The 16,596-nt window shown below is 35.2% G+C and overlaps 1 protein-coding gene across 1 annotated transcript in view; it reads left to right on the top strand.

The window, feature by feature from the left end:
• The window catches only part of WDR72 (WD repeat domain 72), a 208,976-nt gene that overhangs the window by 182,328 nt on the left and 10,052 nt on the right, over positions 1-16,596 (top strand). The gene's annotated exons all lie outside the window — the stretch shown is intronic.

Below are 16,596 nucleotides of genomic sequence, written 5' to 3'. Positions count from 1 at the left end.
GTATTGTTATGTCTTCATTATTATAATTATTTTAAGTTCTGCAATTTTGTATTGAATTTCTCTTTTGAGCTGAATTATTTAATAACGTGTTTTGAAATTTCCAAGTGGAAAGATCCAATTTCTAGCCTTACTGCGTTGTGATCAGAGAAGTTGTCTGTGTTAGTTCTATTCCTGGAATGTTGGAGGGGTCACTCCGGAAATTAAGATGTGGCCAATTTTGTAAATGTTTCATGTGCACTTAAATACAAGGTGTGCTGTCTACTATTGGCATTAGAGTTTGATTATTACATCTACTTTATTGACTTCTGTAGGTTTTCTATATTCTTGTCAATATTTTGTCTCCATTATCTGTCTTATATTCAGAGATATGAGCTAACGTTATCTGTTGTTAGTTTGCGTTCCCTTTAGTCTCTGCCTTATTAAAGTAGCTGTGTTACTACATACACATGTATTAGTCATTGAAATACCTCCATTGTGAATTACAGTCTTTAGTATTATGAAATACTCTTCTCTGTGTCTTTATTTATTGCTCTTTGGTTTGCATTCCACCATGTTCAATAATATTGTGACCACTGCTTCTTAAAAATTTATTTATATCCTGTCTATCCTTTTATCTTTAATCTTGCTTAACTCTTTGTTTTTGATGTATCTTTTTAAAAACATCATCGTGTTAGATTTTACTTTGTTAGTCTATCTTAATATCTTTTATGCTCAGAGGTAAATTAAGTCCATTAACATTTATTGATAATGTTGATACGTTTGTATATGGACACAAATATATGAAACTATATATATTCTTTTACTATGTCATCTATTTCATTGTATTTTCCTCAAAATGTCTCTCTCTCTTTTTCTGTATGTATGTATTGAGGGAGTATTTGGTAGTTTTTTTTTTCTTAATGTTTACCTTTATGCTAAAACCATTATATATTACCTTTCTTCTCATTGCCAGGTAGCCCTCAACTATTAGCAATAACGAAATAATTTGCTACTAACATTTTTGCTTTCTCTCTTCCAGCATCTAATTTGAAATGATACTCTTTTACTCTCAGGTAATACATATACTACTAAGTATGTGTATTACTATGTAATTACTCAGCTTATCCAGCTTTTTATGCACTCTCCATATCCCTCTGATCACCTGCATTTTTCATAGTTGTTCTATGAACTGTAAGAGAATACAGCCATATTTCTATAACCATCATTTGATTTTAGTTCTACAGGTAAATGTGTATTTAGTGCTTACTTCCTATTCTGATGTTGATGGCTTTTCAATTATTCTAGTTATCTAAAGCTCATTTTTAGTAGGTCACCCAAAAAAGGCATATTTAAACAATATTTCTTAAGTTATTGCATGTGTATATTAGCTTGCAGCCTTTCTAGTTAAAAGTCAATTTTGCTGGATAGGAAATCTTAGTTCAATTTTTTTTCTTTCTTTTAAATTTTTAAGCATGTTACTTTATTTTCTGGTGTGAATTGTTATCTTCAGAATCTTTTGACAATTTTATTTTTTTCCTTGTGAGTAACTTGACCCACTTCTTATTCTATCACTATTTTGAAATTTGCTCAAATATGGAATATTGCTATTATCTGTAAGTTCACATTAATGATTTTCACGGAGTATGTGTTGTAAAGACCAAAAGCAAGGCACTACTTATATCTAAATGTACTTACTGAGACCAATCATGACGTCTCTGATCCAGTTATATCAGCCGCTTTAATAGAAGGATCAGAGCCATGCAGTGACCGGATTCATTCTGTGATCTGCTGTGTGTCTAGCGGTGGGTGAGGTGGGGCGGGTAGCAGTATAAATATTGGGTCAAACAAGATAAAAATACAGTGAAAAACTTTTTATAATAAACCAAAATAAATCTATTTTTCACCTTTAAAATTAATTAAAATGGATATAATAATGCATTCCGCATCCCCCAATGTTAACCTGGTGTTCAAGAAAAAGAAAGTTTTTTGATGCTATTTTATATGAGGTTTTATAGTGCTTTCTACCCTGGAAATGAAAAAGAAGAATGTTAATAACAAGTAAACCACTGTTTCTGTGTGTTAGATATATACTCCATCAAATGACCTCCTCCACTAATGCATTTGCCATTGATGGAGCTGAGCTGCATTAGACTTTCAGTTTCAATACTAGCGTTTCTTAAATCCTAATGTGTGAATGGAGACCAGTAAAAAAGCAGCAATCAGGAACCATGCACAAGTGATGGTGCAAGACCTGTTCTTACTTTCAAATATAAAAGATTATACACACTTGCTCATTTCAAATGTTATGATCTAATCATATCCATAAGCTGAAATTTGTGCACATACAATAATTTAAATTTCTGAACCCAAATCAGTTCTCTAAAAGGGTAATACATATATGTAAATTATATCACCATATCATCATTTCCATTCCATTTAACTTTTATTTAATTTATCAGCAAAAAAAAAAAAAAAAAAAAAGCTGTTTAGAATAACTTTCCAGTGAGGTTCTATGTTATCTGGTCAGCATTGTCAGAAATCACTTTTACTTCCTTCCATATTCAGCACTCTTGATATGAAAAAAGAGAATTACAGATGACTGGACGGGTTTTTATTTAGTTAATAGATACCATTACATGGATACAAATGGACATGCCTCTTTAAACTGGTGAAATAAAAGGGGGCCCCTAACAATAACTTGTAGATTTCTACAGTCTTCAATGAAGATCAAGATAATATAGCTATTTAAAATATTTCTTATATTACTAGGTCAGAGAAATTTTAGATATTACTACATTGCTAGTAAAATAAAATAAAGTGTCTTGACCTTAAGCCTGGACATCTTATTTACATTTATGCATATTTCTAGACAAAAAAAGATATACAGATAGTAATAATACTGAATTTACTTAGACCATCTACATTTGAGCACTTTACATGTTTTAACTCATATAATTGTAACAACAGTTTCTTGCACCTGGTAGGCACCATCATTATTGCTATTTTGTAAATGAAGAAACAGAGACAGAAAGGTAAAGTAACATGACCAAGGTCACCCAGTTTGTAGATGAGCCAGGATTGTATTTGAACTGGGCATTTTAATAGCATTTAGATACATTTCTGTAACAATAAACTACTTGTCTTTCATTTGTGAAAGCTGTCCTTTTCAGAAGAGGCCCTAAAACTCAATAATAATCTTGAACAATGTTTGCTGAAGGAAACACTTATAAGAAACCAGCCGATTAAAAAAGGAAAGCAATATATGTAATTCTCTGCACATCTAATAATTATACAATGTCATTCAATTAAACCATCACTCTTAGAAGCAGAATCCTTGTATTACCAAGTACAATCCTTGCCAAATATCCAGACACAATCATGGGCTTTAAGGATTACAAGTCACATAATAAACGATAATGACCTAAAATTAAGCACACCAATATAGAAAGCTGGGACTGTCATGCTCAGTATAAGTCAGCAATCTATTAGATTTAATGTGAGATTAAGGAGCTATGTAACCCCTAATTACACTGTTTTTCATTAAGAAAAAACGTGATGATGGTGCTCAGTACAATTCTTCCTTCTATTTACCTCTGTTTAATTGGATTGTGGACTGCTTAAACATCTTTGAGTTGGAGCTTATAAGAAGATGATCCCAGTTGTTTTTCAAAGCTTAAGGCAGCAGACAGACGACACGATCATGTTAAGGCTCATGCAAAAGCCTTAATCCTACTTTTTACCATCAACCAGCTACTGCAGTCCAGTGTTTAACCTTATAAGTGCTAAATGTGGTTTGTCACTGCTTTTGTAGATTTGAATTGTCATTGTTTAAAACTTTTAGCTTCAATGCCGTTCAAAGATCTCAATTCTCTCCACCTTTGGAGGCTGACCATGTTACTGTGCAATGGTTCACCACACTTCTAAAACGTCAACTGGAGAACAGTGACTTGTTTGTTCATACATTCATCCACCCATTTACTCATCAGATAAATATTCAGCTTTTTTGTGTCTTTCCCCAAGCTCTCTTGTAGACATAGGAGAGCAACCAGAAAGGCACCCTTCCTTTCTTTGGAGGTCGACTGACGAGCCCCATGATCATAGCGTCTCACTCATTGTTGAAAGTAAATAAAATAAGTTGAAGTTCTCTTCCACTTTTTCTAACTACATTTTGCCAGTCCAGCCATTGAACAACTTAACCTTACAACTAACAGCTGTAGTTTTACTGAAATTAACAATATCGAAGTATTTAAGGAGTAAAGGCAAATGATCAAATTAGCCTTCTCTACAGCTGCACATGCTACTTGGATGGTGACATACTTTCTTTTCTCTTTTCCTTTGGAGGGTGACTGATAAAGGAAAAAGGGGGTGGCTCTCTCATTTGTCCCAGTGATGGTGAGCAGCCAGGAGAAAAGCAGACACACTTAATGCTCAGCTGCTCTGACCAGTCAAGCAAGCCACCAAGTCCCAGCTGTGCCTCTTGATGTTTTCTGATTGCACCTACTCCTCAATCTGTGAACTGTTTTCTGGACTCAGATTCATCAAGCGCTGCTGCTTTAAACACGCATGCAGGCAGGCATCCTAGGATATGCCATTATAAGCTGCTGCCAGGGGATCTTCTAGGAGATAAATGGAATCTGTGTGAAGTAAATTAGTGTGAACCAGTCAATCTCAGTGTCAGCCTTGAGCCACTTCCATGGATAACTAGCTGGCTGACTGGAGGCCAGGATCTTGTGCCATAGGTGGGTTGGAAGCTCTGAGATTCTGCTGCACAGAATGAGATGATTTTGGAGGCTGTTTAGTCCTGGAATAAGACCAATTTGATCTGTGTTTCAGATTTGTCAATGAAATGGAATTCTAAACATGTTTGTTTACCTCCTTACTCTAGCTCTACAAAATGCCTCTAAATTGGACAACTTCTTTACTGTGGGGTAGGAGAGAAATGCCCTGGAGATAACTGATTCCTCCCAGATTCAGCTGCCATTTGCAGGCTCCAACAGTGCTCTGCTAAGTTTGATCCTCCTATCTAAGACCTTTAGGGTTTTAAGACTAAATAATGGCCATAATCTGGTAAAAAATTTTAAGCCGAATCTCTCTCCCTATTTGTTTTTGCAAATAAATCTCTGTGATCTTAAACTCATAAAGAGAAGTTCTCTGCAAAGGCTGATGATCATGGTTCCCCATAGATACTCAGCATGGGGAATAGAATTTTGATCATTAGAAGGGGGAAAGGACAATGTCTTCCATGGCAATACAATGTGGAAACATTTTAAAATAACTTGGAAAGGATTTAGAGACAAAAATGCCCTGGAAAGGATTTAGAGACAAAAATGTATATAAGCCAATAGAACCTTAAGAATTATTGTTTAATAGGATTAAATTCTATGTGTAAATGGTTCTATTATGTAAAAATCATGTTTCCATAATTCAATATTCTTTTAGAGATCATAGTCTAATATTACATTATGATCACAAGAATTCTTTTTATCTAGTTAAATTATGACAAATCCTCTTTATTCCTTTTCTCCTTTATTACATTAATAAAAATTTTTTATCACCTCCCTCTCTGCAGAATGAAATATCAGTGCGATGGTTGAACACAGAATTAAAATGTATAAAATAGAACTAGGATAATCTAGGCCTCATATTTGGTGAAATTTTTTAAAGCATTTCCTCCCATAGCCTCAGGGAAGTATTTTACCTTTCACAAGAAGAAAAAGAAATTTATCGTGGAATAGGAACTTGGGCAAAACAACAATTATTTAAATATTCAACAAAATTAATTTTCTACTTCTGGTCACCCTACCTAGACTCATGTATCCATAATACAGCTTTTGAGTACTTTGCGTGGAAGTACCACCATTATGGGGTCCATGGAGACACATTTTATATATAAGATACGTTTCAGTATATAGAGTGTGTCTGTGGATGTTAGGTAGCATGAATCATAGCAAAGATCAAACCAAATGCTTTAAAAATTGAGTGACCCTTTCCTTGAACTAATGAAACAAAAATGGGATGTCCTGTGAGAACAAAATTTGTTTTATGCTAGTACATTGAGTTCAGAGAAATAAAATCCCTAGGGTAAATTTAACTTTATGATTTATGAGGATAAGGAAAAGGGAGTGGAAATCCGTGAATTTCCCCTTCTGTTGTAGGGAGAAGGGTAATCTTTTGCAACGTATGACTTGTATTATTTTATAAAGTTATTTGAAGGTTAGGAAAGTGAATGTTGGGAAAATGATGCTTTGGCCTAGAGATATTGTATAATATGATCCACCCAATGCTACATAAACATTCAGTACAAATAAAGTAGACTTCTTCAGTCATCACTACCTGGAAGTAAGCTGTCCCGTGAGCATTAGACTCATCATGTTTGTGGAGCAAACATATAATCTATAAGTTTCCAGGTGTCTGAGATAAGCTAAAGATGACAGAAACTGACACATTGGGTCAGGTCTCTGATTCTTCTAGCTCAGTCTTCTGATTTCGGCACCAGAGGTTCCATTGTATAGAGGCAAAGTTATCCTCATAACATCAACCTCAAAGTCTCAAAATGTGTCTAAAATGTCTGCTTCCCTATTATTGTACCCCAGTGAGGTAGTCAGAAATGAGACCCAAAGAATGGGATTAGAAGTATAACACAGGCCAAATAAAGTGCTAAGGAATACAGAAAAGAGGAGAAAAATTAATGTTAACTGGCAGATTGATGAAGATTTCACAGAAAGGTGAAATTTCAGCTAAGTCTTCAATAAAAAGTAGTATTTTAGAGAGCAGAGATTTGAAGATTGATGTTAGAGGGGATATCTCAAACTGGGAATCTGTGCAAAGGCAAAATGCAGAAAATAAATGGCATATCCAGGGGACAGTGAGCAGTCTCATCTAACTGTAGTGATGATATCAGAGGCTGAGATTGGAAGGATAAAGAGAGGGGTAGCATCTAGTGAGAAATCACTAAATGTGAGTTGAGATTATATTGCAAAAGGCCGTGAAATCCATGGCTTCAGAATCTTTCATTGCTGAGTGAACAAAGGTCCTTGTGGGTTTTCTACATAGGAAATACATGATCAGACCTTGGTTTTAGGGATATGACTTATCTTAGTTTAAAGAATGGCTGGAGGGAAAGATACCTACTATTGGATAATTAAAATAGAAGAGTGACTCTGGTAATGTCAAATAGAAGGAGAATATAATCATCTTAATGGGTTGAAGGAATGGAAGTGAGAAGATGACAGTCATAGGTATATATAACATTTTAGCAGTTTTACAAATATCAATCGTACTCTTCTTCAGATTTACTGTCAGACTAGAGTCTTTGTCTTCTTAATCTCTTCTAGAGATATTTTTATATAAATAAACTCTCCTCCCCATTACTTCCTCCCAGACCTTTGGATGGCCTCTTAAATTCCATTGTCTTCTGCATGGGCAATGGTAACTGGAGACACACACAGTGTTCCAAGTGTGGAGTCCTCATGGGCTTACTTGGTTTTCTTGTGGTTGGTTGATTGTGTTGCTCGTCCTCCTTCCTAAAGCACCACCCTTCTGTTAGGCATTTGCCTACATTTTTACATTGACACAATGTCCTTGAGTCATAACAAATGATAGCTCAGTGCCATGTTCTTATTACATATACTTAGGGTTATTTTGAATTTTTTATTTGTAGTTATTACAAATACATACCACTTATACATATTTTTGGGTTACATGTGATATTTTCACATAAGTATACATGTATAATGATGAAATCAGGGTAATTGGGTTTCCATCACTTCAAGCACTTATTATCTCTTTGTGTTAGGAACATTCCAATTCCACTCTTTTTGTTATTTTGAAAGGTACAATAGTTATTGTTAACTATAGTCTACCAAACACTAGATCTTATTCCTTCTATCTTACTGTATTTTTGTACTCATTAACCATCCCTTCTTATCCCCCACTTCTCACTAACCTTCTTTTAGTTACCATCATTCTACTGTCTAGCTCTATGAGTTCAATATTTTCTTAGCTCTCATATATTAGTGAGAACATGCAATATTTGTTTTTCTGTACCTGACTTATTTCAGTTAATATAATGTCCCTCCAGTTCCTTCATATGGTTGCAAATGATAGAAGTTCATTATTTTATGACTGAATAATATTCCATTTTGTATAGTACCAGATTTTCTTTATCTATTCATCCACTGATGAACAGTTGGGTTGATTCTACATCTTGACTTTAGTGAATAGTGCTACAGTAAACATGGGAGTACAGATATCCCTTTGACATACTGATTTCCTTTGTTTTGGACATGTACCCCACAGTGGGACTGCTGGATTATATGGTAGTTCTATTTTTAGTTTTTGAGAAACCTCCATACTGTTCTCCATGGTAGCTCTACTAATTTACACTCCCACCAACAGTGTATGAGGGTTCTCCTTTCTCCACATCCTTGACAGCATTCATTATTGCCTGTCTTTTGTCTAAAAGCCATTTTGACTAGAGTGAGATGATCACTCATTGTAGTTTTAATTTGCATTTCTCTAATGATTAGTGTATCACATATACTTTGGGTTATGTTTCCTCTAAATGTTTTCCAAACTTTACTGCAATGTATGTGCAACATTTATTCTCATTCATTCTGCCTTACAATTTTTTTCTATAACTAATCTAATTAGTCTAACATTTCACAACTCAGGAACCCTCAGTCTCCTGGAGATTTACCATGCATTCTTCCAAACAATGTGTAAAACTATATTAAGAGAGAGATTTTACACTAATCTAGGAAACTGTATTATCTAGAAATATCTATTCATCTCCTACCCTTTGTTTCCTATTTCTTAGCTCTCCAATATGATAACATGTTTTTGTATGGAACCTAGCTTTCTAGAAGTATCATTTGATTATATTTACTAGTTTCCCTTTATACACATGCATGTTTGCTCTTTAAAACTTGACTTTCTTTAGGTATGTTTCTCCTATCCTTTATTTATAGATGTCACTAGTTTGTATAATATCAAATGAGACTCTACTGCTTATCAAAGTCACTTTCATATTTTCAGCAACCATCTCTTGGAGATATTAGTCCAAATACTGAGTGTTATGCAGTGAGACAGCCTGAGGATTTGAGAAGGCATCTTTCTGTTATTTATCTCTCAATAAAACTAATACTTTTAAATGAGTGGCTACATTGAGATGTGTGACTGTAAGAACCAGCTGATGCCAACAGACCACCTATGCTTTCCATGTCTTGTGTAAATGCATATGGGGGGGTGTGGGGTGTGAGAAAGTGATGCTCACTACTGATTATATTATCATATTGTGGTAAAATACTTATCAACATCCAAGCATATCTTTCATTCAATCTCAATATGTTTTCAAGTACACTAACATACCACTTTGATGTCATTCAAATAAAAATAGTCACATTCAGAGTAACTCAGCCTAATGATACGAAATATGGTAACTCAGACATGTTCTTCCTTGCATCCTTCTTAATGTTGACAAAGAACTAAAAAACGGAGCCATAGTCTAGATAATGTGATTTTCTTATTTTCCATTTCCTATCCAGGAGATGAAAGAGCTCTGACACTTGACTAACCATCTGAGACAAACGCTTTCCCTTGAGATAGAGACGACTATCAGCTGGGAATTTGAGACTGCCTGCCAACCATTCTCCCCACACTGATGGTGTTGTCTTAGGTTCAGTGTGCGGAAAGGTTGCTGCTCTTACGAATTCCAGTGCTAGTGCCATTTAACAGTTTTCTCTCCTACTGATTGAAGAGGGGAGTGTTTTTTGGTGCTTTTCCTTGGTTTAAATTGCCCTGTGATGTGAATTCTTAAGTTCATATATAAATCATGTTTATCTCTAGTCTCAAATGTTAGCATGATGCTCTTCTGATTGAAGGGTCTTTTGTTTTCCTGGCCTCCTTCTAAATTTTCAAGTACAAGCTGGGAAGTTTACTATAAATTCTTCCCAGAGTTTTCCCTTTACTGACTGTTCTTCAATTTATGAATATGTGGGTATCTATTTGTTTTCTTCTTTGAATATATTCCTGCTTTCAACTTAGTATTTTCTTGGACTTGTGAACGGTAAGTAAAATTAATACATTTCTGTATTTACCATAGAAAACAAATGACTTTGCAGAACCTAAATTGCATAAAGAGTGCAAATTAATTTCTATACATTCTTAGCCATCATTCACCACCATACTTCTTTTAGTGATGAACAGATCCTTTCAGATATTTCTGAATCTCTTTTTCTTCATTATCTCTATAGTATCAAAAACTGGAATTGAGCTTACTGATTTGACCAATTAACTTCTTGTATCTAGAAATTCTCTTCTTTACTAAATTGTAGATAAATATATAAAAAAAGAAACATTACTTCTTATTTTTTATATTTATCTACAATTTGGTAAAGAAGATATTTACTCAGTAATATTCACAGACCAAAGTCATGGAAATTATTGAAATTTTCTTTAAGTATCTGCTCATCTACTCACCAGCTCTCTCCTTGGAACACTGCTTGCCACAAAAAATGGTCTTCCGAAGAAGAACATAAAGGAATCTAGGCAAACCTCCCAATGGGAACTCTTAAAATTACCCTGGTTGGGAGTGAGGAAATGTATCAGGAGGAAGGAATGCAGTTGTACCATTCCCTGTTACTCTTCTTTTCTGCTTCCCAACCTACACATTTTCTCTTTGTAATACTCCCTCCGTCCTATATCCTTATAGTCTCTTTCAGATTCTGAGAGTTTAGATAATTTTATTTGAGTTGGCTTTCATGCCTGGCTTGACTAAGACAAAATGACTTCATGGACCCCATCCTTACATATAAAAGGAATAGAAAGAGTTGGGAGTATACTGATTCTCCCTTTGGATTGAGGAGAGTATGAGTCCACAGGAACACCACACTGCTTCATAACCTTGTCCATTTGTTCAACAAACAATCATTGAGAACCTCCTTATCGCTGGGAAACTGAAACCAAGAAGGAACACTTTCTCTTTTAGGAAAATGCCAATCTTCCTTAATTCAGAAAGGGCCTCAGAAGTCCTCATTAGTTCCCACACTAGTGTAGTGGCTATTTACCCTCTTGGTATCCTGTTCAATTGTATACTCAGTAGTTGGTTGGTCTTGGATTCTTAGTTGGCAGAATATTTGAGTCTCAAAGCTGGAAGGTATCAAAGAGGCTGTGTACTTCAACTCCCACATTTTATAAAGGAAAGAACTTGAGTGAAATGACATGCCCAAGATTGCACTGTTAGGAGCAGAGGTAAGATTGAAACCCAGATCTTCTGGTTTAAGAATTTTTTTTTTTTTTTTTTTTTTTTTTTTAACAATACAACACATTCCCTCCCTGGGAACTCATAAGTTCATCTCTTCAATGAAAAATTTTTAATATTCTTTTTTAAATAAATAAATATATATGGAGGCTGACCAGTGTGGAATATTATTTTCCATCCAAAAATAAGTCAGACGGGGTTTCCTTCTTTGTGCAGACTTCCTGTTGGCATTAATAAGAGGTTTTTGGACATGTATGATTAAGCTTGAGTTGTAAACCCTAGCTAGACCTCAAGATTTTTCCCTTAAAACTGCAAGTGAAATTAATCATTGATTTTTAAAAAGTTTTTATTTGTTTTACTTCTTAGGAATCCTTGTTAGCAGTTTCACCCAGTCATTTGATAAATACTCTTGAGTACCTACCTTGTGCCTTGCATTAGGCTAGAAGTGCAGTATTGCTTATCAGCCTTACTGAGGCAGCCCTTTGCTCAAAATCCTGAATAACAGAACAATATTTGTATTTGAGAGGCATACAACCATGTTTTAAAAGATTTAGTAAGCAATTTATACCTCTTTCTCATTTGTCTTCCCTGAACTTGGCTGGGTGGTCTAGCCATATTTCTCACCTGTGGAAGTTAGCTATAGACAGATTTTTCGCCTAAGCCTAAATAGTCAATAATTTAATCCTCTCTGTGTGTATTTAAATGAATATTTTTTTGTATTTTTTAGTAGATATGGAGTTTCACCACGTTAGCCAAGATAGTCTCGATCTCCTGACCTCATGATCCACCCGTCTCGGCCTCCCAAAGTGCTGGGATTACAGGCTTGAGCCACCGCGCCCGGCTAGATACTCTTAAAATAAGGGTGATATGTACATAGCTCTTTAGCCAGACACGTTTTCCGGATAAGACATCTGTCCAGAGAGATTCCACTTATAAACTGAATTTGGAGTCTGTTCAAATGACTTTGTCTTTGTTTACAAATTTGGTGTTACCCCTGAATGTTTTTTCACAGATTATGCCTCCCTCTGGTTTAAAATACCTTGCAGTCTTTTGAGATCTGCCAGTTTTGCATTAATATTTTCTTCTACCTGAACTGTGTGCAGCTTTCTCACTTTCATACTTCTAGAATGCTATATTTTAGTTTATTTTATAATGACTCTTTAAAATTGGAGAGAGATTTGAAGTATAAAGCAGGATGGTATTCAACTCTTGGCTACCATATTGAGCTAGTAGTGTTGAACTCAGGTCTTAGAGTTTTCACTGCTTATTTCACAGGCCTGAGCTATCTTTTAGCGTTTCCTGACCTCTGCATCCTGTACATTATTTTTGTGCTCCTGATTAGTGTGTAATTAAGATTTTTGTTTGGATTTTGTCTGGTAACTACAGTGGTTTATTCTATTAAGTTGCCCAACATTTCAAACTGCTCTTTTTATTAATGATTTTCCTATATATATCCTCATTAAGTCCAAAAAGCCACGATACAGATGATGAATGAGATCTATTTTTAAATCATTCATAAGTCATTGTATTGAAAATGTTATTTAGGACTGTAGATTTTATTCATACTGTGAATTATAGGATTTTTTTAATGGGCTCCGTCTGTCCAACAGCAGTCGCCTAGCTTGGAAGATCCAGCCACTGTTTGTGGATGTGGGTGGAAACTTTTTTCTAGTGGCCACTCTTTTGCTGGGGACGTGGAGATGTTTTTGGGGGGAGTTGTTTGCTGCCCAGGCCTAGCCCCCTTCAACAGCTAATACCATCTTTCTGCAAGTAATGAGAAAAGGGGAGAAGGGAGTTTTTAAGAGGTTAACTGAAACCAAAAATAGAGAACAGAGCAGGTGGAGGAGTATTACCACTGATGGCCCTGCTACCACTTTTTAAATTTTAACAACAAATCCTGCTATAGAGTCTTCCTCATACTATCTCCTGAATTTCCTCTTACAGTGTTCTCGAATGTGATTTAAAAACTATTGATTTCATGTTGTCTTTGGTCGAACAATTCATTTCTTTAGGATCTAGAAGAATTACACTAATAGTTAAATGCACCATAGTGAAACACATCCATACAAAGTTCATAGATTCCTCTCTTATCTAGCTACCAAAGATATTGCAAAGATATTTAGAACACTGGCCCTTCAGTCATCAATATTTTGAGGCATGTGATGAGTAAATGGAATAGCCTTACATCTTTCAGTGGCAGAACTGTCAAGAAGAGTTTGTCTTTTTTGCCCCTTACCTCCAAATCTGGACTATTTCAGAATCCATTACAAAGGAAATAACAGTTGATTTTAAACTAAAGATGAGTGTAGCAACCATTTGCATTATATTGATGTCAAAAGTATCTCCCTGCCAGGCTCTGAAATGCACCTTCAAAAACTACTGAAAATATCTAAGAACTTTAGTGATGAGCTACAAATGGACTTTGGTATTGATAAATAAAAGTCAATATGTATAGTAAAAGGACAACTTACTGTGATAAATGGGCCGACCATCAGTAAAGATCAAATTATTGACTATCTAAAGCAAGGAAAAACCTGTCTATAGCTAACTTTCACAGGTGAGAAGAATTAGCTAACAACAGCAATTTAGAAAAAGCTCAAAGAGACATGTAAAGAGAATTCATTAAAAATGCATACCAAAGTAGGCAGCAGCTTTAACGAATATATCCGTGGCACTAGGCTAATGTGTATCTTTGGTCATGCCTAGGTTCACACCCTTTTCTTTTGCCTTGAATGAGCTCCCTTTGGGTTTTCCACATTCCTACTCAAGGAGGTCTAATTCAAATTTTACCTTGAGACTACTCTGTTGTAGAAGAATTCGCCTCTGCACTACTAAAAACCATGTCCCTCCTAGAATGTTGTCTCCAGTGCTCCTACTAGTTACTTTTCATCATACTTCAACTAGAGCACAAGTTGTATGAGGGCACATTAAAAGTGCCTTCATGTCTTTACCCCTCACAGTCCAACACAGAGCTCTACCCATAATAAACACTAGATCAATATTTGTTGATTCATCATTGTTGAAGTGATTCATTAGAGAAGCCTTGGTCACATATCATGTCAGAGTTCAATGATGAAACATCACAGGAGACACCCAAAAGAACAATTGCAAGGATTAGCCTATCAAAGAAAGAAACAAACAAACAAAGAAAATGTAGAATGGCAGTAATTAACCTCTCCAATGCCTGCTATTCCCAACTGGCAGAATGTAGCTCTTTCTTCTACAGTAAATTTAATTGGTTGCCCTAGGAACTACCCAGTAAAAATGACAAAGCTTGTATCATTTCAAATTTGGAAACTAATCTGTAACCAAGTACAATATCTGAAGAATAACCTTCTTTATTTCCCCTCCCCCACACAAGCCAGACCCTCCAAAATCAGAGGTGGAAGCAAAGTAGTAGCCTGGTACCTACTAGTGTGAGTTTAATGAAGATCATGCAGCTAAAACTACACCTAACTTTCTGGCGTTTTTGAGAGGTTTGGGATGTCAGTTCATTCTTGGACCACTTTATTGCCACAAAGAATGGTTGCAGACATATACTTTGTCTAATACCATGTCCTCTTCCTCTGTGAGGTCCCTGATTTAAAACAGTATCTTCTGAATATTTATTTGGTGCTTGATAAATATTTTTTGAAGGAATGAATAAATGAATGAATGGAAGAATGTTTTAAATTATGAAAGAATAGTGTGTTGGATGGCAAGTGCAATGCATTTGCCCAAATCAATAGAGGTGCTACCTCATTGGCTTTTAGTAATAGATTTAGCTATATGATTTATTTCCTTTTACAAATACCAATGTAAATATTTCAGAAAATTATCAAGTAAGATATACAGAGATAAAAATCATTAAAGTAGGCCAGGAAATCTTGACCAACATAATGGTATTCTGAATGAAACTGATACATTTAACTATACGACTTAAACATTTCACAAAAAATCTATGGATTCAAAAATAATCTGTAAGTATGACCTAAACTGAAGAAAATTAAACTCAGCTACATCAATAATTACATAGGCCACACATCCTCTCCTTCAGTGTCACAAACTAACCCACATCACCATTTTGCAAACATGCATCCTTGGTCTCAATTTGGCCTAACAAGAAATTGAACAGACTCATTGAAAAGATAATTGAAAGCACATATCCTCTTGGATTAGGAGGACATTTAGCATGGTACCTCTGCATCATTCATGTGTTCATTCATTCATTCATTTCACAGATCCTTCAAGAACACCTTCTATGGCTTAGACACTGTTGCATATGAAGTCCACAGAAATGTATGAATTAAAATGAAAAGATCAGATTTATTATTGAAAATAGCAATTTCGTGCTTTTCGTACATTTTGTTCCCCAAAAAAGGTTTTAAAGAAGTAGTGAATTCTAACTACGCTGGGATTTTGATAGAACAGAGAAGTCATATCTGTGTACGGAGAGAGTTGGTGACACAATCTAGAGGGAGAATTTAAACCAGAATCGTGTTACTAGTCTTCTGTACAGTTTGTCTATGTGGTCTTCAGGTTACAAACATCAGTGCTATGCATACTCCATTAAAACAAGTGGAGGAGTGTGCCAGGTCTGAACACTACTAATGCTGCCTGGACCTTGGGTGGAACACTGTTGTGTCATGTACCAAATGTGTGAAGGAGCACAGTCTCAGCCTCTGCCTTGCTTTCTTGTCTCCTAACAGAAGTTTAGAAAGTGTCCAGGCCCACTCCCCTGTGCCAACAAACATCTTATGTATGATTGTAAATATATATTTTGTTTATTGCATTTATGGCTTATAAATATGTTGCATGTGTTATCAAATCAGTGGTGGTGTTTACTGCAGCAACTTACAATAAATAAAATTCCATTGTACTCAACAGTATCTATATATTTAGAACGTTTGGCTTAATTGTGACCTAATTTATGCTATTGCAGGCTTGTTTTGCTTTGTTTTTTCACTGAGCTTCTTCATGAAGACAAGGCCCACTTTTTCTGACAATTATTTTCTAGAACAAATGTAATATGGAAATATGTTACTTCCTGGAGACGACATAGAGCAAGTATTACAACTTGTGGAAAAATGTGGAAACTTGAGTCTGTTTCTCAAACAGAATCAGTGGATACCATGGGTTTATAGGAAATTTTAGACTTCTGTACTAGCTTCTGTTTCTGGTCATAATCCTACAATATCTCACGATAGTTTGGTTGTCTGGAGACCTACCATTTGAAACAACAGCCCTTCTTATTACAATATTCAGTGTATATTCATGCTACATTTTAAAATTTACTTTTTATACTACTAGTTTTTCTGGTGTTTGGTACCATGGTTTTTAATTTAATGAAAGAGAGCCGAAATGCGCACAAAATGTTC

This window comes from Theropithecus gelada, chromosome 7a (genome assembly GCF_003255815.1).
Source record: "Theropithecus gelada isolate Dixy chromosome 7a, Tgel_1.0, whole genome shotgun sequence".
Taxonomy (NCBI): domain Eukaryota; kingdom Metazoa; phylum Chordata; class Mammalia; order Primates; family Cercopithecidae; genus Theropithecus; species Theropithecus gelada.
This window is presented reverse-complemented; position numbering and strand designations above follow the sequence as displayed.